Genomic DNA, 24132 nt, shown 5'->3' with positions numbered 1-24132 from the left:
TGAGCTGAGATCAAGAGATCAACTAACTGAGCCACCCAGGGTGCCAGGGTGCCCCGAGTAATTTTGAAGAAATCTCCCATCCCCGGGCAGAATGATCAGAAATTTCCTTTGCCTTGACAACCTAAGAGTTTTTTTTTTTTTTTTTCCTTTCATGTGTACAATTGTCATTCTTAACTCTGGAGCTCCAGATGAGGGATCCCTTTGGGGATATCTTATTCTAGGATGTATTCTCGTTCTTGGGTGCAGCCCCTACCAACTGCCACTTCATTTTTTGATGAGTGAGTTCACTGTCTACATAAGGTATTTTAGGTAGCTAATGGCAGAGTTGGAATTAGAAACCAGGATTCCTGGGGTGCCTGGGTGCCTCAGCCGTTAAGCGTCTGCCTTCGGCTCAGGTCATGATCCCAGAGTCCTGGGATCAAGCCCCGCATTGGGCTCCCTGCTTGGCGGGAAGCCTGCTTCTCACTCTCATACTCCCCTTGCTTGTGTTCCTTTTCTCGCTGTCTCTCTCTGTCAAATAAATAAATAAAATCTTTAAAAAAAAAAAAAGAAATCAGGTATCCTGATTTCCAGACCACGTTAACATTCGATCACAATTTATATTCACCTATGGCTTTTTTCTCTCCCACCTAATTATCCTCCATCTTTTCCTTCTGTTTCCTCTCTTTCTCTTAACCTGGCAAAAATCTGTAAGAGAAATACTTTTAAGGAATAGTTTCATGTTTATTTTAACTTAAGTAAAGAGAGGGGAACATTTTACAACGATTTATCTATTACTACAAAGTTAACTTCAGTTAAGACACATCATTGACAGAAGCTTCATTGAGTAGGATAGAAATTCTGTAGGAGCTAAAGGAATTTGGTCCAGGATGGGACTGCTTTCCATCTCCTACTTTCCTTCTTTTCCTTTCCTTCTTTTCCAGATGAGGTGAGTTCTAGTTTAGTCCCTGTTGGGGGCTTGCTTCAGCTTTACCTGGGCCTCTCTCTGTGAATGGTGACTTGACCATGGGAGCCCCACAAGTAATATTCCCTCAGATCCTTTGTCTTTTCCTGTTCATAAATGTTTAAAATGCTAGGTGGGGAGCACCTGGATGGCTCAGTCATTTGAGCTTGGATTCTTGGTTTCTGCTCAGGTCATGATCTCAGGGTTGTGGGATCCAGCCCTGTATCCGGCCCCATGCTCATTGGGGAGTCTGCTTGAGATTCTCTCCCACCCCCTCTGCCCCTCCACTGCTCTTGTATGCTCTCTCTGTCTCTCAAATAAATAAGTAAATCTTCAAAAAAAAAAAAAATGCTAGGTGGGTACACTACCCCTACTGCCACCAACTTAGCAGTAAGAAGGAGATGAAAACTTAAATATTTATCAAGTGTTTCCAGGCTAGCCTTTGTTCTTTAAGGATCTGTTTATTACTCTTTCAAAAATAAAATAAATTTAAGTTATTTTTATGGGTACTTCAAGCAAATCCATGTCTTAATTTTTTTTCAAACTAGAAAGGTTTATTTTTTTAGATAGGTACACCCTTTGTAGATGTACTTTTTAAGCCATTTAATACTTTTGAGTTTTGTTCAGATTGCACTGGCACAGTTACTGTTATTTAGAAACACACAGGTATCTGTTGCCAGGTAGTGCTGATAATTTTTTTTACAGAGTCTTCATGTGAATCATGAGAATTTGGTGGCCTTAAGGGGCATAGCTAAGGTAGAGAAGAAAGTATTGAAGATTTCTTCCTTCCTTTTAAAAAGAGAATTGACATTATAGATTATGAAACATACAGATCCATGTAGCTTTTTCTATAATTATTGACTTCTGAAACTTACTAAATATTGTGCTAAAAGATTATTTTCACAAAACTCTTTTTATTACAGGTAGGCTGAATAAGGAAGACTAAAGGCTGTTTTAGTGATTTCCTTTTTTAAAATTTTCTATTTTATTACGTAGTCTCCACACCCAACCTGGGGCTTGAACTCACCCCCCAGAGATCAAGACCTGAGCTGAGATCAAGAGTCAGACTCTTAACTGTCTGATCCACCCAGACGTCCCATACAATTTTTCTTTATTTAAGGTTCTCAGAAACAACAAAATCATCCACGCTCCTTTTTCCACCTAGAATTTATGCTAGTTGGCAAAATCATAATACACCTGACTGAACCATCATAGACCTCTGTCAGATAGGGCTCCCTTATTTGTTCCACAGCGTGTATTCCTCCCAACCAACTAAAATAAAAACCTATTTCTCAAAATATTCCTTTTTCAACATTTCAATAAAGAAGAGGCAAAATATCAAATTTCTGATAAGTTTTAAAAGATTTTTATAGCTCCACAAATCAAGCATTTCTTTAGTACATGTGCGGTATAATTATTTGTAAGGAGAATGAAGGAATATTTTGATATAAGTATTAAATTTTTGTTATTGCAAGAGATTATAAAAACTGTGAAAATATTCTTTTCTGTGTCACTAATGAAACTCCTTTGGACATTATTTATATGTTATAATTAAAATATTTGAAATTTTTAGAAAAGCTGAAAATAATATGTAATTTATTGTTCTAGAATAAAAATAAGGCTCTTTTTAAGATTTTAGAGTGTTGTGAAGCTACCCATTATATTAGATTGAGGAGCTAATGGCTCAAGAGCCTTTTGTATTTGTTCCCTGTGTTTGATACCCACTTCTCCCACCCCTCCCCCCAATCCGGTGTTTTCTTAAAACACAGAACACTAAACCACTGGAAATCCAGCTCTGGTTCAAGGACATTACCTTAGAAATTCATGGTTTTAGGGTGGATGGTTAGAAATGTGATAATCTAAATATAAATCAGGTAGAAAATACTGAGAAACTCCAATTTTTCTGAAACTAAGATAATTTTAAGATAATGGGGGGAGGGGCAGAGGGAGAGGGAAAGAGAGAATCTCATGCAGGTGCCAGGCCCAGCACAGAGCAGACATGGGGCTCAATCTCAGAACCCTGAGATCATGACCTGAGCTGAAATCAAGAGTCAGACGCTTAACCAGCTGAGCTACCCAGGCACCCTGAGACTAAGATAATTTTAAGTGCTTAAATATTATTTTGAAGTGCTAAATTAAACATTTTAGCACTATATCCCAATGACAAAGCAGACTATTACTCCAGTGCTAACTTGGAGTTACTTGTTTGGTAGAAATTTTCTCTACTATTAAAAATGGGCATAGAGATTTACTTTACTTTTTAAATCCTTTTTTTTTTTTTTTTTTTGGATAGTTTTAGATTTACAGAAAAGTTGCAAAGATAGTAGAAATTTCTGGTATGCTCCTCACCCAGTTCCCCTATTGTTAATATCACATTACTGTGGTACACTTATCATAACTAAGAAACCAGCATTTGTACATTGCTATTAATTAAACTTCACACTTTATTCAGCATAGAGATATTGACTAAAAGATTTTTATTTGGGGAGCAGTTGTGTTTTACTGTACAATCAGAAATGTTTAAAGCAGAAGGGACTTCAGGGATCACTTTATTCATCGTTTAATATCCTATGGAAATCAACAGTGCTGTTCATCAGAGAAACCTTTTATTTGCTAGACATCACCTAGTAAGGTATTAATTTAATATTGGAAATGAGTTAGACATGGTAATTAGCTGTTCTTCAGGTGGACCAAGGGCATTGATTTTCAAGGCTTTTTAGTTCAGACTATTCGAGGCAGTATTTAACAACCAGTACCTACCTATTTGCCTCTGGAAAAAATTATGAAAGCATATCTTAATTCTACATAATTTCATATTTTTCCAAAGTTATATTGATGTGCATTTTCTAATTCTGGAAATATTCCTGTGACCTACTGAGGGTAGGATTTATTTTTATTTTACAATTATTTGCCTACAGTCAGATAGCGAATGAATAAAACAATCAGAACGAGAGGGTGCCTGGGTGGCTCAGTCAGTTAAGCCTTTTGCCTTTGGCTTGGGTCATGATCCCAGGGTCTTGGGATCAAGTCCCACATCTGGCTCCCTGCTTAGCGGGGAGCCTGCTTCTCCCTCTCCTCCCCACTTGTGCTCTCTCTCTCTCTCTCAAATAGGAAAAATCTTTAAAAAACAAAACAAAACAAAAACAAAAACACACAAAAAAACAACTAGAGTAAAGATGTGATTCGTAGGGCTTGAAGCGAATATACTGATTTCTACGAATCATAAGAAGTTTACAAACAAAAACATAACTTTTGGTGTAGTAAAATGCTATTGGCTTGAGAAATGAGAAATTTGATTTTTGTCCTGGGTAGCTTCTTCTGCCATTAAATAATTGTGTGACCTTGGGCAAATAACTAAATTTGTAGACTTCAGTTTCCTCATCTGTGAAATTAGGAGATTCAGAGTCTCTTCCAGCTCCAATATACTGTGATATTATATCACATGATTTTCTTGCAATACTCTTGTAGACCTAAAATTTTGCCAGCTAACTATTACAAATGTGAACTGAGTTAAAGATGGTGCTTTAAAAAACAGGATGTTTGTTTCATCCTTAAAATGAGAAAGTTGCCAGAATAGAAATATCTCCAACTCTAAATTCTGCCTTGCAACTCTTTCCACCATCTTTCCATGCCTCCATAATGGTGCACATGAATGTCCTGGCAGATGCTCTCAAGAGCATTAACAATGCAGAAAAGAGGCAAACACCAAGTTCTTAGAGATCATGCATCCAGTTTCTAACTGTGATGCAGCAGCGTGGTTACACTGGCGAATCTGAAATCAGTGGTGATCACAGAGCTGGGAAAATTGTTGTGAACCTCATGGGCAGGTTAAACAAGTATGGAATCAGCCCCAGATTTGATGTACAACTCAAAGATATAGAAAAATGGCAGAATAATCGGCTCTGATCCCCCTAGTTTGGTTTCATTGTACTGACAACCTCAGCTGGCATCATGGACCATGAATAAGGAAGTCGAAAACACACAGGAGGGAAAATCCCAGGATTCTTTTTCTAGGGATGTAATACATATGTGCAAATAAAATGCTTCAATGAAAAAAAAATAAATTCTACCTTGCACATTTGTTTTAGTAAAGGTCTAATTCTGCCCCAGAATAATCATGCTGAACATCAGTAATCTTTGTTCAGTTTCTTGTATATAGATAGTATAGACCAGCAGTTCTAATTAGAAAATTCTAGATTTTTTTTCTTATAATTTCTTTGGAGTAGAAGAGAAAATAGGTAAGTAAATTCTAGTTGATCAATGTAGTGGAATTTGAGACCTTAGCTTCCGGACCATGAGTTATTATCTCAAAGGTTGCCAGTGTTCTACTTTGGCGAACTAATAATCTAGTGCAATAATTCCAAGCTTTTGTTATACTTCAAAATCACCTAAAAGCACATTTTTAAAAATTAGTTTCTCCAGAATCCACAACTCCTACCTTGTTAAATTCAGGGGACTTGCTTTTTTGGCAGATGGCATGTTCAAAATATGGGATAGTGTAGTGTTAAAAGTGCTGGTTCTGGAGTTAGACTGCCTTGGTTTGAATTAGCTTATCTGCTATATGATTCTGCATAAGTTACTTGACCCCTCTAGATCTTAGGCAACTCATCCATAAAGTAAGGATAATGGTGATACCTACCTCATGAGATTGTCCATGAGATAATGTTCTAGGTGTGTTGTATTTCTTATCTGGCATATAGTGAAGGTTCAAATGTTATTATTCAAACTTTAGTATGACAGCCGCAGTCCCATCCCCAGCTTCATCACTGAAATCCATTGGTTTAAAGAAAGGAAGAGATGAGTGGATTTTTGTGTACTACTTGAAGAAACATTACACAATTTGTGTAGTAGATTTTTAAACATAATTGGTGTTTGGGGTTGTATGGGAATTAAAGTGGACTGTAACATTATCTAAAATTTCCAGAAGTCTTGAAGCTTTGACTAAAAAGCAAATCTGAGAAGGAACTGAAAGGAGGGAATATTGAGAAGGATTAAAATATTTGTGTCTTTTATTGTTGTAAGGAACTTACAGGCAAAGCCAATTTTTTAGTTTAAGTTCATGAAATGTTTAGCTTGGCTCACTCATACATTTCAAAGTTAGTATGTTGTGGTGGGAAAGCTTAGGGAAGAGTGGAAACATTTGGAGATTTTGAGGTGACACATCTGTTACCCATCTCCAAGCGTATTGGGAAGGGGAAGGTCAGTCCTTTTTGAGGCAGCTTATTTCTTCCAAGGAACTCTGCCAGCTACCCTGAGTTGTCCCCAGGTAGTTCGGATTGATAGTTGCTTGGACCCTACTACGGTAATTCCTCAACTTCAGTGTTTAAAATTGCGTGGAGGGAGGAGGTTGTTAAGAATGCGGATTTCTTGAGCCCCCCCTCAGTTTTTGATTCACTAGATCTTGGGTGGGGCCCAGCAGGAAACCAAGTATTTAACAAGGACTCCCTAGTGATTCTGATGCAGGTGTTTGCCAGACTATAATTACTGAAATAATTGTTGATAGGCAGGTCTCCTCAGATAATAACTGAAAGAAGGTGCAACATACATTTATAACTCATATTACCTTATCGATTTAAAATTGGGTCATATGTAGGTCCTCTGTAATTGGTGAGTGTAATTACAGGTATAGTAGAGAACAGGGGTAAATATAAATGTAGAAGTATTTTGCTAACTTTCACTACGTTGAGAAGTTACGTCTGCCTGATTAAATCTTAGTTTCCTTTTTATTAGTGGGAAGGGTCTTTAACTTTCATTTTATGCTGTGTAGATAGCCATGTTTGCCTGTTCTGTGAAAAGCTTTAACTTTCAAAACCTTACTCAGATCTCTTTACTGTGGAGACATAACTTTACCTCTCCTTATTTATAGCTTATCAAAAAAAGGTGTTAATTTTCCTTCCTTAGCTAGTTGTAACTCTTTTCCATGCTTTTAAGAAAAAGTCTTGCAGATTGCACGTCGTTTATTTCCCTTTAGAATTTGCTGCTTCAGCCTTTCTGAGACTTCTTATTTCTGTGGCCAAAAGAAGAAAGAGAGGGAAACCCATGTGACTGTCTGGGTTTTCAGCAGGCTCTTTCCTGCAATTAAGAGAAGTTTACTTTAGGAAACCAAGCTACAAGTTAAACGCTCCTAGTTAGAGCTAGTTTGAGAGTGAACTTGGTAATGTGTTTAAATTTACCTTTAAATTTGGCTTTTCGCTTTCTTTTTAATTTGAATTTTATTTTGGGAAACATTATTGGCTAGAATATATTTCCATCTCCCTCTTTCTAACCCCACAGAGATTAAAACATTCTGAGTTTGGAACTGAACATGATAGTTTTGAAATCAAATTATGTGCTATTTTCTCATATTTTCCCAAATAGTGTAATGTATAACTACCCATCATACATTGGGAATTATTTACTGTTTCCAAATCTGGTTTTCATCTAGACTGTAGTCATCTCCTAGTCAAGCAGGGGAAATACTTTTATTGCCCCCCCAAAAAAGGTATTCAGAGACTATAAATTCAAAAAAATTTTTGTAAGAAAAACAGAAAATCCTCATTTTTTTTTGACTTAAAAAATATAAATTTATTATCTGATAGCTCTGTAGATTAGAAGTCTAACATATGGGGGCGCCTGGGTGGCACAGCGGTTAAGCGTCTGCCTTCGGCTCAGGGCGTGATCCCGGTGTTATGGGATCAAGCCCCACATCAGGCTCCTCCGCTATGAGCCTGCTTCTTCCTCTCCCACTCCCCCTGCTTGTGTTCCCTCTCTCGCTGGCTGTCTCTATCTCTGTCAAATAAATAAATAAAATCTTAAAAAAAAAAAAAAGTCTAACAAGTCTCAGTGGACTAAAATCATGGTGTCAGCAGGGCTACATTCTTTACTCGAGAGGCTTGAGGGGAGGGTCCATTTCCTCGTCTTTGGAAAAGCTCTTATTTGCTTTTTGAAAAGCAGGACAGGAAATATAAAATAAAACTACTAAGGATAAATATGTTGCTTCCATACTATTCCAGTTAAGGTGGTAAGGAAAAAGATAAAATTGGAGACTGAAGTTACAGTTAGAGACACTAAAAGCTGTTAAGAGAATGAGTTTGAAGACGTTTCTACAGAGAAAAATTGCTGAGGAGAATACAATGTTAGTTGCAAGTTAGCTCTGTACTTTGGCTGCTAGGCTTCAGAATATTACTACAGATTATCCCCATATTTATTTTCTGCCCAGTTTACCTCAGTGCCTTTGTAGAGGTTTCTGGCAATTTCTTGCCTTAAATATATCTGCTATGCCTCCCTCTTAACTTCCCTAATGTCCCCATCCTCTCATGGCCTCTTAAGAGGTCATATTGTGCAGCAGAAATATTTTTTAATGACAGGTTTTGTGTGTGTGTGTGTGTGTGTGTGTGTGTATACCTATATATAGTATATATATATGATGCATATTATGTAAAATAACCTATATATGGTTTAATATAGGCTCTAAAAGTTTAGGTGCTAGTATGATAGATTCAGATATTAAAAAGTACTATTTTTTTTTAAAGATTTTTTTTATTTATTCGACAGAGATAGAGACAGCCAGCGAGAGAGGGAACACAAGCAGGGGGAGTGGGAGAGGAAGAAGCAGGCTCACAGCAGAGGAGCCTGACGTGGGGCTCGATCCCATAACGCCGGGATCACGCCCTGAGCCGAAGGCAGACGCTCAACGACTGTGCCACCCAGGCGCCCCTAAAAAGTACTATTTTATGCAGTGTGTTCTTCTTTGAGTTTCAGAGTTAAAAGGAAAATTTTCTACAAGCACCATGGTAACTCTAGCAAACAGAATTAAAATCCCTCTTACCCATAAGGAGAAAAGTAATTGCTCATTAGCAGGAAGATAGATTGTGTAGTGTTAAATTTAAGTTCTGAGGTAAACTGTTGAAGTTTTAAGTCAGTAAAAGGTCTCAGCTGAGTAGTTTCTGTATTTTTGAAGAGTGATAAAATGTAGCTTTTTAAAATGTAATGCTCTTTTTTTTTTCTTACGTGGCCCTTGACACTCACCCCTGTTGGATTGCCTTAACCTCATTGGTACTGCCTAGGATTAAAGAGGTTGAAATCCTGGGTATTGTTTGGAAAACAAAGATTTGTTGTGATTCAGAATTAGGTGTTGGGAACCAAAATTTGTTATCAAAGACTAATAAAATTTTTGATAGATTATTATATAAGGTAACCAGCGCAATAATTGAACATACAATCAGAGAATAATGGCCATCTTTGTGATATATTCACAGAAATGCATTAATACTGTCGAGAATACTTAGGACAGCAATTAACTCTCAAAATTGGGCATACAAATAACTGAGAATTGTACTGCAGGAAGAAACAATTTTAGAAAATAACCACTATTACATTTTCCCAAATAAACTAATAACTAGCTATATATTTAATGAGGAGATAAGATTGTTTTGTTCTAGGAGACCAACACAGTGCAATCTTTTTATTTAGTTGTCTATTTAATGGAAACATCATAACACCATGTAGAAAGAAGAGACACTTACCTTGATACTAGAGGGATTTCAACTATGCTACTGGAAGATAAGTTCTATCATGCATGCCATCAGTTCAAGAAGTACTTCTAGGTCAGGCCTCAGCAAAAGGTCAACAAAACAAATGAACAACCACCACCACCACCCTAGAGCTAAGTGTGTTTGTCTCTTTATTCTTAGAAAGTTTAGGTGCCTGATGGATATTTAGCGTCTGCTTGAATTCTTTCACTAACAAGGAGGTCAGTTTCCTCAAGGCAGCCTATTGAGGGTATTAATTGTTAGAAGGTTCTTTATGTGGAAAACAGTGTATCTCTTTGTAATGTTTCTGGTCCTAATTTGCCCTTTAGAGGCACAAAGAACAAGTTAGTTTTTTTACATAATCACCCTTCAGAAATTTAAAGATTGCTTCTGAGCCCCTTTTTTGTTTTTGGACCTTCTGACTTAAGCATACACAGTTCTTATGAGTTAGTTTGAAATTTTCTTACCATTTATTTATTCAACAAACGCTTTTGAGCTCTATTATGTATATGAGGCACTAAGGAAATTAAATATTAAACAATAAGAAAGTTAAATAGTATTAAACTCAAGATAGGAGAGTCACATAAATCAGTACTAATACAGTATTACCTGATTAGTGTTCTAAAAAAAGATACAGGATGCATCGGTAGCACCGCAGAGTGATTAGGGTAGATGGAACCCGGGTGCTTGGTCTTTTACTAATGAGAACAGTTGGGATTGGAATGAGGCTGACTGAGGACCATATAGGCACACAACAGCATGTGCAGAATTTATGCATGAAATAGCACAGCACTTGGGACTGCAGATACTCAGTATGACTGTCCTTAGGGCAGGTGAGGCAGAGTGTCAAAATCTGAGGCGAAATGTTGGAGCTAAATTGTGAGGAAGTTGTAAGACAGAACCAAGCAATTTAAACTGATTCCATGAGGGGTGGCAGTACACAGGACTTTTGATGGGCTTTTTTTTTTTTTTTAAAGATTTGATTTATTAGAGTGAGTAAAGGTGGTGGGGGAGGGGCAGAGGGAGACTCAGACTCCCCACTGAGCAGGGAATTGCATGCTGGGCTGGATCCCAGGATGCCGGGATCATGACCTGAGCCGACGGCAGACGCTTAACCGACTGAGCCACCCAGGTGCCACTGATGGGCTCTGAAAACAAGGGCAGCATGCTCAGAGTTGCTTTTTATTTTTTTAAAAGTAGGCTCCACACCCAGCATGAAGCCCAGTGTGGGGCTTGAACTCACGATTCCAAGATCAAGATTTGGGCTTAGATCAAGGGTCTGATGCCTAACTTACCGAGTCACCCAAGCACCCCGCAGAATTGCATTTTAGAATAGACTCTTGGGGCAGATGACTTGGGACTTGTGAAACCAGGGCTTGGATACACTGTGGTAGTTTATGGGTGCTTGTCAGTCTCCTTATTAAAGTATGATATCTGGTAGTTGCTGTAAATAACATTAAATTCAATCCCTGTCAGAAGAAACCACTAACAAATTGAGTGACATATGCTTCTACCAGATGCCTTTTTGTGAAGCTTTAATGGAGGAAAACCTTGAATCTGATTTTTGTTTTGAGGGAAGTGGGATGACATGAAAATGGAGAGTCATGTGAAAAATTATGTCTACCATGTTTTGTAAGGAATTTGATGAGGGGGAAAAGAACCAGAATAGCCGTTAGGCTGGTTGTTTTGCTGTCGTGAATCAGAAAGGAAACAAGTTCAGGGAAAACCCTGAGAGTGTTGGTGTACAGTCAAGTCTTTACATTCGGTGCACATGTTAAATACATTGATTCATAGAAGTGGATGCTGGCAGTATACCCTTCAGCCATTTCAAGGATTGAATGAGGCAAAGACAAAAGTATTGAGACTTCCAAACTCCCTGGAGATAGAGAACATGTCTTTTTTTGCTTTTTTGTCTCTGCATAGAGACATAGGGCCTTATATATAATAGGAACACAAAGATTTATTGGGTTACAGCTTTTAAAAAGGTACAAGAATGTAATATAGCTAAATGTCTGGAACCTTTGAAGTGGTCACTCAGGGAGGCTCTCCACTTCTTATTTTAATAGTATCATTTCTCAAAGTATTTTGGTACCTGTCTTTGGGGAGATGATTTTCTGTAGGAGAGAGATCTGTTGGGCCAATGTAAGACAGGACTGGAAAACTGAATGTTGGAGGAGATTAAAGCTGAAACACATGAGGAAGCCAACTAAACAAGTTAGTTGTACATTAACTGTAATAAGTACTTTAAATAATATCTTAGGTATAATAGATTTATCTATTATGGTACCTGCACCATTTTACATTACCAGGCAAATATGTAAATAGTTGTGGTTTGTACAAACCAGCATAAATGATTTCACCTTCATATTCTTCTGAAGGATTAAATAAAGTCAGAGACTTGGTGTCTGCCACCCTTAAATTTGGTCATCTTGGGTAGATCTGGCTGTATCAGTTTAATTTTGGTGGAGCCTACAACTCTTTTGTTACTTACCAACTGCAAAAACAGTCCATGTTTAAAGGACTAACTTTTTTTTTAAAGATTTATTTATTTATTTTGAGAGAGAGAGCGCATGTGTGCACGTAAGCTGAAGGGGCGGAGGGAGGAAAAGAGAGAATCCCAAGCGGACTCCTCACTCAGCGTGGAGCCCGACACAGGGCAGGATCTCACCACCTGAGCCAAAACCAAGAGTCAGTCGCTTTACGGACTGCACCACCCAGGCGCCCCTAAAGGACTAACTTTTATATAGATTATGAGAAAATCCATAATATAGCATCTGTAACTGGCAGTGTTATAATGTAAAAGAAATGTTGAAATCTGTATGGTAAATGTTGCCTTAATGAAGTTGCAAGTTTTGTAATATCCTTTATGCTTTTTCCACTTGGGAAGTAAATAATTTTCTTTAGCTTTTCTTTTTTTGAGAGAGGGGGAGAGGGCATGCATGCATGCACATGGGGCAGGGAGGGCAGAAGGAGAGGGAGAGGGAGACTTAAGCAGGTTTCATGCCCAGCCTGATGCAGGGCTCGATCTCATGACCCTGAGATCATGACCTGAGTGGAAATCAAGAGCCGGACAGTTAACCAACTGAGCCACCTAGGTGCCCTTTCTTCAGCTTTTCTGGTTAGCAAAACAAATTATTCTCAATTTCAGTAGAAGTAGATGTATCTGGCTTTTTCTTGCACTCTGTCTTGTATTTTTGATCCTTTAGTAATAGCAAACAGATTCATTTTTTGTCATTTTTTTCATTCTTATTCATTCTTACAAATCTATACCAAATAACATTTGTTTGCTATCACCAAAGTTTTTAAAAATTTTAAATATCAGGGGCGCCTGGGTGGCACAGCGGTTAAGCGTCTGCCTTCGGCTCAGGGTGTGATCCCGGCGTTCCGGGATCGAGCCCCACATCAGGCTCCTCCGCTATGAGCCTGCTTCTTCCTCTCCCACTCCCCCTGCTTCTGTTCCCTCTCTCGCTGGCTGTCTCTCTCTCTGTCGAATAAATAAAAATAAAATCTTAAAAAAAAAAAAAAAAAAAAAATTTAAATATCAGCTTTCATTTTAGATTTGATAAAACAGCTCATGTAGAATAAACAGATTTTGATATGAAATCATTTTTGTATCTTGTTTAAGTGGGATTTAGTTTTCTGTGTAATATATTTAATTCCAAACACTACCAGAAAAAAAAATAAAAGTGAATTTCCTTGAAATAGTTCCTACTTTACAAAGTTGTGTGATTTAGTTACGGTTTTTGGTTTGGCATACTTACTAATACTTAAAGATATGGGTCTAGTCTTAATTAAACTGGTGATCATGTTTTAAAAATTGATAATTGGAAGTTCAGTTTTAGAAACCTGTTAACATTTTTTATTATGGTAAAATACATATAAAATTTACCATTAGTGACATTTAACGCATTCATGGTGTTTGTAGTCATCACTGCTGTCTAGTCCCAAGACATTCATTACTCCAGAAGGAACCTCCATACCCATTAGCAGTCACTGCACTCCCCTCTCCCCGCAAGCCCCTCCCTGGCAACCACTAATCTGTGTCCTGTTTCAGTGGGTTTGCATAGTCTGGATATTTTGTGTAAATGAAGTCATACAATACATGCCTTTTGTGTCTTCTTTCATTTAGCATAACGATTTCAAAGTTCATCCATGTAGCATATATCAGTGCTGTTCTACTTTTGATGACTGAATAGTATTCCATTGTGTGGGTATACCACATTTTTTTATCCACTTATCCACTGATAGACATTTCTTTGGGATGTTTTCACCTTTTGGATTTTATGAATACTGCTGCTGTGAAATTTGTGTACAAGTTTTTTTTTTAATGCCTCTCAAGTTATTTTGGGTGTTATGCCTAAGAGTGAAATTGTTAGGTCATACGATAATCTATAACTTATTAAGGAACCACCAGTTGTTTTCCATGGTACCTGCACCATTTTACATTACCACCAGCAATGTCCAAGGACTCCACTTTTTGTACATCCTTTTTTTTTTTTCCCTAGTTTTAGCCATCCTAGTAGGTATGGAGTGGTATCTCCCTGTGGTCTTAATTTGAGTTTCCCTAATGACTAATGACATTGAGCATCTTTTCATGTGCTTATTAGATATTTGTGTATCTTTTTTGGAGAAATGTTTATTCATATCTTTTGCCCATTTTTAATTGGGCTGTTTGTATTTTTGTTGAGTTATATGAGTTTATATGTTCTGAATACTAACCCTTTATCAGTTATATGATTTGGAAATATTTTATCCCATTCTGTGACTTGTCTTTATACTTTCTTGATAGTATCATTTGATGCACAAAAGTTGTAACTTTAGATTGGCCAAATTTGGGGTGCCTGAGTGGCTCAGTCAGTTAAGCATCTGATCTTGATTTTGGCTCAGGTCATGATTTTTCAGGGTCACGAGATCGAGCCCTACATGGGGCTACCATGCTCAGCGTGGAATCGGCTTGAGATTCTCTCTCTCTTTCCCTCTCCCTCGGCCCCTCCCCCTGCTTGCAGGTGCATACATGCTCTCGCTGTCTCTAAAATAAATAAAATCTTTAGATTGGCTATATTACAGTTCTATATATATATGTAACCAACTTAGTTTATACTTTAATAGGAGAAATAAAATGTGTATATAAGTTACATAGAGCATAGAGGCAGGAAAGTACAGAATGTGTGGAAAAGGATATAGAGTTTGGCTAATAGGTTAGATTAGTGTCCATAATTTTAAGGAACAGAGGCCCACCTAAGCTACCTTAAATGAAGGAAGATTTATTGTTGGCATGAAATAGGCATCTTGTAGATATTTAGAAAATAAAATATACGTGGGCTATAGAATGCCTGGAACAGTGGTTTCTCCACTTTTCAAGAAATGGTATTTCTCATCTTTCTGTCTTCTGGTTGTTCAGTGCATGGTTTCCACCTACAGAAGCCCTATAAAGCTGTCTCAGCTGTACCTGATTTATCAGTTCAAGCATCTGCCAGCCTTCAACTGACTCATTTTCTAAGTTTCCTATTTAAAAATTCTAGGACTCAAAAAAAAAAAAAAAAAAAAAAAGGAAACCCCTTCGGGTCCTCTCCCTCCTTGGGAGCTTTGTATGGTCACTTTGCTGTCACTCAATAAACCTTGCTTTGCTGGCCACCAAAAAAAAAAAAAAAAAAATCCTGGGAATCTGATTGTCTCAGCCTATGAATGAATACTGTTCTGAAGGGCAAGGCCATAAGATACAAATGCAACCACATCGGGCTACTGCTTTTTTAGGGATTGGGGCAAATGCACAAATAGTGGGAGTGGGTTGCAGGTATGCTAAAGTCACATATATTTCTCTTAGTTGTGGCAAGAGTAGTAGGAACTAATGTTGGACAGATAATTTGGGTTCAAGTTGTGAAGAGCTGTTAAAACTAGGATAAAAAATTTAAAAATTTCCATAAATATTAGGGACTATTGAGGGTTTGAGGGCAAGAAAATGAAATGCTCTATTCTTTCCTGTTTGTACTTTGTAGTTTATTCTATCCAGAATGAGTTGTTTGACATTCTCCTCTTAATTTCTGTTTGTCTGGGCCCTCCCTTATTCATTCAGCAGGCATATTTGAGCAGCAACTATATTCCAGGAAAGGAAGGAACTAGAAGAAGGCCTTTCTGGTGAAGTCAGCCATGATCACATTGCAGACGTAAATTGATATGCTGTGATGTGATACTGGCAGGGAGCATGAGGCAAGATTTACTTCTCTGGCTTGAATCTGGCTTGTAAGTTTATCTTCAGGTTCATTCCTGTGCTTCACAGGAGTTAGGGGAGAGGGTGATTACAAAGAGGTAACATGATGGAATTTTTTGGGGTGATGGAACTGTTGTTGTTGTACACCTCAATTGTGGTGGTAGTTATGCAAATCTGTACATGTGGTGAAACTTGTAAAACTGCACATCAAAAGAAAAACAGCCAATTTTCATTTTGTGTTGGTTTAAAAAATATTCGGTGAGTGTTTTACATAGCTTATATGCAGGGCATTACGAATGTTATACAGTCCTGTTCTCAGTACATTTATAGTTTAAAAGTTGCATTCAGATCAGTATATAAGATAGAAAGTGAAAAGTATTAGAAGAGAATGATGCAAGAATTGGCTCGTAGAGAGGGTTTATAGACATAACGGCTCACTAGACTGCACTCCTCCATTAGACTAATGCTGTAGGACTGAATCTTGGCATGTACTCCCCCATCATATGTTGGAAACCTAATCCCCAGTGTGATAGTATTTGAAGTTGGGGACTTCGGGAGGTGCTTTGAGAGTGGAGCCTTCACGAATGGGATTAATGCCCTTATAAAAGAGATCTCAGCTCTGTCATCCCTTCCACTATGTGAGGATACAATCAAAAGACAGTAGTCTGTGAACAGGAAGGAGGCTCTCACCAGACGCTGAATCTGCCAGTGCCTTATCTTTGACTTCCCAGCTTCCAGAACTGTAGGAAATAAGCTTCTGTTGTTTATAAGCCACCAAATCTATAGTATTTTGTTATAACACCCTGGATGGACTAAGACAATTAGGAATAGAAGTGATTTTTTTTTTCCTCTGTAGCTGCCCGAATTAGTAAACTTTCATTTACGTGTGTAAGCACAGCACTAAGGATACAGTGCTGAACACAGAGCTCACAGTCTAATACAGTGATAACATCATAGAGCTTGTATTCAAATACAGAAGATAACAATTAAATAAATTTTCAGAATTGTTTTGTCTATTTTACTTCCTTTGCCTTTCCATATCAATTTTAGAATCAGCTTGTCCGTATCTACAGGTAATCCTTATTAACTTGGGAAGAATTGACATTTTTAATATGTTGAATTTTCTATTCCTTGAATACAGGTCTCTCCATTTATTTTGGTCTTGTTTGATTTCCTTCACCAGTGGTTTGTATTTTTCAGCATATACATCCTGCTCATGTTTTGTTATATTTATATGTAAATACTTAATATTGGAGATACTATAAATGATCTACTTTTAAAAATTTTAGTTTCCAGTTATTCACTGCTAGTATAGAGAAATCTGATTGATGTTTGCCTTACATCCTATAATCAAGCTAAATGTTATTTATTAGTTCTAGAAGTTTTTTTATGGATCCCATGGGATTGTTTATATAGATGATAATGTTTTATACAAATAGAGAAACTTTTATTTTTTTCTTCCTTATCAATATATAAGACTTATTTTTCTTATTGCACTGGCTGGGACTTTCAGTATGATTTTGAAAGGGAGTGATGAGAGTGGACATCTTTATTTTGTTCTAATCTCTAAAATATTTGATCTTCCACAGTTCAGTATGATGTTAGCTATAAGGTGTGTGTGTGTGTGTGTGTGTGTGTGTGTTTTAAGATGCCCTTAACCAGGCTAAGGAGCTTCCATTCTATTCCTAATTTTCTGTGTATGTTTTTTTTGTCAAGAATGGATTTAAGATATTGTCAAATGTATCAGTTGATATGATCATGTGGTTTTTCTTCTTGAGACTGCTAATAGGGTGGAATACGTTGATTGACTTTCAAGTATTGAATGAGCCTTGCATTCCTGGGATAAATATTTTAAATATTGTCACTTTTTAATTTTTTCATTATTTAAATAATGCTTTGATTGAGGTATAAATCACATGCTATGTAACTGATCCACTTAAAGTATACAATCCAGTGGTTTTTAGTATATTCACAGACTTGTGCAGCCATCACTACAATCAGTTTTGAACATTTTTATCACTCCAGAAAGAAACCCTGTATCCATTATTGAAGATTAAATATATATGAATATATTTTACTTTTATCGTAAACAAAAACACTAACATTTCTTTTTGTTTATGCAGGAGGCATAAATGGAAACATTCACAAATGTGGTTAGCGTTATTCATCATCATCAATTGTTATCTTGCCTTTCTTTCCCAACTGTCTTTTATTTTTTAATTATTTTTTTATTTTTTTAAGATTTTATTTATTTATTTGACAGAGAGAGGGACAGCCAGCAAGAGAGGGAACACAAGCAGGGGGAGTGGGAGAGGAAGAAGCAGGCTCCCAGAGGAGGAGCCCAATATGGGGCTTGATCCCAGGACTCCGGAATGACGCCCTGAGCCGAAGGCAGACGCTTAACGACTGAGCCACCCAGGCGCCCCCCCCCCCAAGTTTCTTTTAGGTTAAAAGATAGCTTTACCTCCTGGTGATTGGAATACCTTTCCCATATTTTGCTGATGTGTTGTTCCTTGTTACTGCTCATGTTCTTGTTCTAAAAGTTCTTTCCTATACTCTTCCTCTTTTCTTCTTCTGGTGGTTTCTATCTCTCCTCTGAATGTGTTAGGTACTATACTGGGTGTAGAGAGATGGAGATTTTCTTCATGAAGCATTCAAGACATGCAATTGGTGTGTAGCACAAAAGCAAAAATATTTTAAAATTTTTTCCTTTTCCCCTAAATTGTATTCTATTTTGTTCTGTCTGTGCAACAAAAGAATAAAAAGATCTCTATTAGTAAGATATTGCCCGGAACTTATTATGGCTGGCTCAGTTGGTAGAGCATGCGACTCTTGATCTTGGGGTCATGAGTTCAAGCCCCGTGTTGGGTGTATAGATTACTTAAAAAATAAATAAATATTTGCTTACAAAAAGAAATAAGATATACCACAAGGTGACTTGCTGACATGAACATAGGAGGAAGAAGAAAATAATTTGTATTTTTGAACTTCAAATGAGTATCAAAAAGCATTTTGGCAATGTGTAGAATGAAAGGGAATAGGCATAGTTATGAAGCTCTTACATGTTAATCGTTCTGTGAAGGACATGAACAAGTTAAGTGTGGTTAGAAGGAAGAGGAACTGTTCACGAGACCTGGCTCAGATCTCTAGCTATGTGACTTTTTGGCAAGTGATTTTATAGGCTTTCCCAGTGTGGTGGCGGTGGTACATAGAATACTTAGAGAATTTGATGGAAGTTATAGACAACTGCCCAAGAAAAAGTTACGTAAGCACATCATTTACTTCAAATTGTGCATGCAGTTTGAGGAGGCATGTGGACCTCCTCTAGCTCATTCATGTACGTTCATTGATTCATGATCAAGAGCCTTTGACCTAGTTACTCTCTATGGTCCCTCGCAGCTCTAAAATAGTTAAAAAAAAATATATATATATATATAAAATATATATATATATAGTCTTTACTTTTTTTTTTTTTTTTTTAAGATTTTAGTTATTTATTTGACACAGAGACAGTGAGAGAGGGAACACAAGCAGGGGAAGTGGGAGAGGGAGACGCAGGCTTCCCACTGAGCAGGGAGCCCCATGTGAGGCTCCATCCTAGGACCCCGGGATCATGACCTGAGCCGAAGGCAGACGGCTTACCGACTGTGCCACCCAGGCACCCCTAACCTTTACTTTAAGCCTTGAAATTCTGTGTGTGTGTGTGTGTGTGTGTGTGTGTGTGTGTTTGACAAAAAGTAATACTGAATTCTGTCCTTTTTTGATAGTTCCAATCTCTGAGAATATGTAGGTTAGTTTAGCAGTGTATATTAAATAAAAATTTTGTATTTTTTTATTTTTACAATTTGTAATAACAACAAAGAGAAGATCCAGAAAAAGCCTGAAAAAAAATTCTTGGAATTAAAAAAAACCCTTAGTTATCTGGCAGAAAAAGTACTTTTTTTGCATACAGTCAGCTGAAAGTCGTTTTCAACTGAAAAATGATTGAGGTTTGGAAAGAATGTAAGTAATCTTCATGCCAGATCTTTAATCCAAAATACTCAAGGGTAGCCAAAGTACTGAATTTTAAAGAGACAGTACTTCTACTTCTTTGAATTAATTATGTAGTCAACCGTGGCATTCCATGATCACTAGATAATGTTTTCTTTTTGGCTTTCTATTATGCTTCGGGGAAACTTAAGTACAAAGTCCAGGAAGTTCATGTGTTTTCAGCAGTCCAGTTTCTACTGAGACAGTGTTCGAAGAGCAGGTCATGATTTCTAGTTTTGTTTTGTTTTTTTAGCTGATTTTATTTTTGATTGAAGTTGGATTCTTAACTGTTCAGAAAAGCATTCTAACCTCTTTTTATGTACAACCCCATGTAAATGATGATTAGAATTTAATCTAAAAAGTTAAAATAGTCATGTAGGTGTAAATGTTAGGCAAAAAGAGTGATTTTTCCCCCCTGGAGCTGACGTTGTTGGCAGAAAAAAGATTGACAATTTAGGCAGTCCCAGTTTTCTATAACTGTCAAATTCCATAGTCTGAGAAATTATGGAATTTACATGGTTTTGTCTCAGAATTTATATGGTTTTGTCATGTTTACATGGGCTTGCCAGTTCTTGAAGACCGAAGCCCTGGAGATTCTGCTACTTTAGAAATCACTGTGTAAGTTTTGCCCCTTTTTGGTTAGCTTTATCCTTTAATACGGTGAGTAGGCAAGTGTTCTAATTGTTTTATCATGTGTAACTCTTTTTGTGTGGTAAAAGAAATGAAATCTTGGAAAAATGAAATGGACACAGATACACAGATATGTGAAGCAAATATTAGTATTAATAAGCTAGAAACATTCACCAACCTTTATTATAAAAGCCACTGAGAAAATTTTTTTTTCTTTTAATCCCCACATCAGTTTTTTTCTTGGTGTGCCTCTTTTTCCTTTTTATGTTTTCAGTGATATGGAAACATTGAACTGCTGCTTCTCACCTAGTGCTGTTTCTTAGCTGGTACAACAGATTTTCTCATTTTCTTTTTGCTAAAAAGAGCAGACACAGATTAGAGGAGAGAATGGAAGATGGTGTGTTTATGTCTCTGTGTGTGTCGATAGTTGTGTGTGTGAACATAGCGTTGACTGGGGATAAGAGAATGAACTTAATGGAGAAAAGATGGATTGCCACTACCATTTCCTGTTCTCTAGACAAGATGTTGTCACAGAATGAAAAAAAAAAAAAACAAACCCAAAACACCCAAACTAGAAAAATAGTTTTTAATATCTCCAGTGTATCTGAAGTAATAAGATACTTTCAACTTCTAAAAACTTGACTTTTGGAGTTTGGGGAGAACTGGTAAAAAAACACTTCTTTATCAGCCCATCTGAGTTTGGAATCAGTAGGAAAAAAATACGTAAGACACAGATAAATGGGACCTTAAAACATCAGCTTTATGCTGATGAAACTGAATTGAAAGACATGCCTTTGGCTGCTGTGTGCCTTCTGACACGTCACCTGGTAGACCCAGCTGCTCACTAGCAGAGCAGGCCTTTCCCTAGGGAGTTGGAGGCAGAGGGTACAGAGGAAACCTAACCTCATATTGTTAGGAAAGCAGAGCAAACTGTATCTTCTCTGCTGTTAGGCAGCTATGTCTGTCACCAAAATTTAACCCCTCAGGTGGAGGAGATGAGTGAGGGAACAGAAAGAAGCCAGGAGTGCCCCTCCTCTCCATCTCTCCCCTGAAACATGAAGAATACAGAGTAGGAGTAACCTTTTCCTCACAACACTGCCATGTAAATCTCATTCATACAGTCAAGCTCTACCTCTGGAATCCAGAGAGGAAGAGCTGTCCCCTTTTTTGTGTATGGGTGCTTGAACACATTTGGTTGATTTTGCTAAGAACCTTTAATGTTGACTAAGAAATTTGAATATGTTGGGGGATAGAAAAAAGGGAACTCTGTGTGTGTGTGTGTGTGTGTGTGTGTGTGTGTGTGTGTATTCAGTTTGAAAAGGTGGTGAGGAGAAACTTAGTCCCACACATTTATTTGCGCTGAGACCTCAGCTTCACCAGTCCCTTGATAGTAGATTGTGGGACAAGGGATGGGGTATAGGAAGAATGACAGCATATGACATGTTTTTGAACTATTACTGTACCTTTTTCTTATATTTTCCCTTAAGACTTAATAGAGTGGTACTCTTATCCTAGACTGACTAGTAGAACCCATTTGATCTGTGCTATTTTAATACAATTTCATGTATTTGTAACAATATCTTAAAATTACTTTGTGTTGCAGGTATATGCCTTTTAGTTAACATTGTACAGTTTTTGTGGCAGGGAATAACCTGAAAACCTAATCCAAAATTTCTTAGTGGCATAAGAAATTAATGTGGAACATTATCTGGTGGCCTTTCTTAGCAATTGGATACCTGTTGGCTCATATTTCTTTTACGGAAATTTGTTACAGTAACTAAAGTTTATTGGATATGTAAGCTTAAGGTATTTGTCTTTGGTTTCTTTTAATGATTTAATTAAAATTTAAACTTCATGCTGAACTCATTATCAGTGTAATATTATACTATAAAACATGTTGAAACCAGGCTTTCTGTTGTGGAGCTTATGTATTTATTTTGCTTTTTTCCTTTTTATCCTTTCCAATCATATCATGATTCTTCAGAAACTACATTCATAGAAAGGCCTACTATTGTTTGGTTTAAGATGTTAGTATTCCTTGACTTCAATTTTGGAAGTCTAAAATATTCTTAAAAATTAATTTCAGACGTAAACCCACATGCAGGCTTTTTGTGATACAGGATAATTTCTAATGGTCTTTGCTAAAAGATTCATGTATATTTGGCATTTTGGCTATGATTTATAAAGAGTCTGTAACTTATAGGTGGCCTGATGAACAGTATTTCTCTGTGTACCCTCTAGTTTTTTATATGAGAATAGGTTTGATTGTGATTACAATACCTTAATCGTAGGTAAAAGTATAGAGATATGACCACCCCAAAGGGCTCTCTGTAAAGCTCTGCGTGTGGAGAATTTTCTGATCTGTGATTATTACTTTCTCTTGGTATAACTATATCTCATGCTTGTGGTCTCCTCATTCTGCTATGTCTGTATTCTTAGCCAGGTCACATTATTTGAAGCTGTATTTCACTGCATTTGAAAAAACTGCATAACCCCTTCTATTTTATGTTAGCCTGCTTTAATTATATACATAATTCTACATTTCTAGTGTAGAGAATGAAATGAAATTTTTTTCCCTTCATAAAACCACCTTGTTTATGCATTGTGAGGAGGCAAGCAATTGATGGGTTTTTAGATTTGAAACAAGATTGTAGTGAAAGATCTGATTCTGGTCAATGATTAGAGTTGGTGGTAGTTGTAAAAACCAACCAAACAAACTTATTGTTCATTGTACACTTCTTTCTCCCCCCCTGCCCCAGAGCTAATTGCTGGCATGAAGTCTTCTGACCCAGTTAACTACCTCAGTATGATGATTGAGACAAATTTATATGGAGATGTGAATTGACCCGAAGAGGAGTACTTAAAATCTGAAATGTTTATCAACTTTGACCCAAAGAAGTATACCTAAGCTTGTGGCAAAAGTGGATATTCAGCACTATGTAGGTAGAAAAAGGCTAACTTTATAGCTCCCCAGTGGTAGATTCAGAATATGCCATCTTTTGACTATTTATATGATGCTCTCCAGTTATCAGGGAGTTCCCGTCAGGATGTTAGGTTTACATAACTTAATAAAAACTAGTATTTTTTTGGACACGTATGGAAGAAAACATGTAACAGATACGTGCGTTATGTGGCATGGTATACATTGGTGAACCCTTTACCGAGTCTCAGAAATAGAGCATTATCAATAGTGTTGAAAATATACCTGTGAGTGTCTTACTATCCTTTTCAGCCCTAAGAGGTAACAACTAACCTGAATTCATTTAGTGATTTAAGCAATAGTTTTTGCCAGAACATTTTTCTTATTGCTCTATTATATTGTTTTAGAGCTTCATAAAAGTGGTATACTGTGTGTACTCTTCTGCATCTTGCATTTTTGTTTGTTTTTAAAACTCAGCATTGTTTTTAAGATTCATCCATGTTGATGGATGTAGCTTTGGTTTTTGTTCATTGAGGAACAATATTACATTTAATAACACGTCACAATTTAATTTCCATTCTTCTGCCAGTGGATTATTAAACTGTTTGGGATTTTTGCTGTTTTGAATAGTGTTCCTTGAATGTTCTTGAATGTGTCTTCTAGTGCACATGTCCAGAACTTTAGAGCATGTGGCCAGAAGGGTAATCACTAGATGGTAGTATATGCAAGTGTTCAGCTTTACGAGCTAGAAACCGATGTGTGATCACACTGTTGTCAAATCCTAGCCGCATTTTTCTCCCTCCAAATCTGGTATTATCAGATTTCTTAGTTTTTGCCAATCCTGTGTAAATAAAATGTTATTCTGGTTTTAGTTTGTGGGCTCAATAATTAC

The 24132-nt window shown here is 37.0% G+C and overlaps 1 protein-coding gene across 1 annotated transcript in view; it reads left to right on the top strand.

The window, feature by feature from the left end:
* TBC1D12 (TBC1 domain family member 12) overlaps nucleotides 1–24132 on the top strand; it is a 102171-nt gene that overhangs the window by 3162 nt on the left and 74877 nt on the right. The gene's annotated exons all lie outside the window — the stretch shown is intronic.

The sequence above is a fragment of the Ursus americanus genome, chromosome 6, assembly GCF_024610735.1.
Source record: "Ursus americanus isolate L20-20 chromosome 6, mUrsAme1.1.p, whole genome shotgun sequence".
Lineage (NCBI taxonomy): Eukaryota > Metazoa > Chordata > Mammalia > Carnivora > Ursidae > Ursus > Ursus americanus.
The sequence above is the reverse complement of the archived record's forward strand: the minus strand, read 5'-3'. Positions and strand labels throughout refer to the sequence as shown.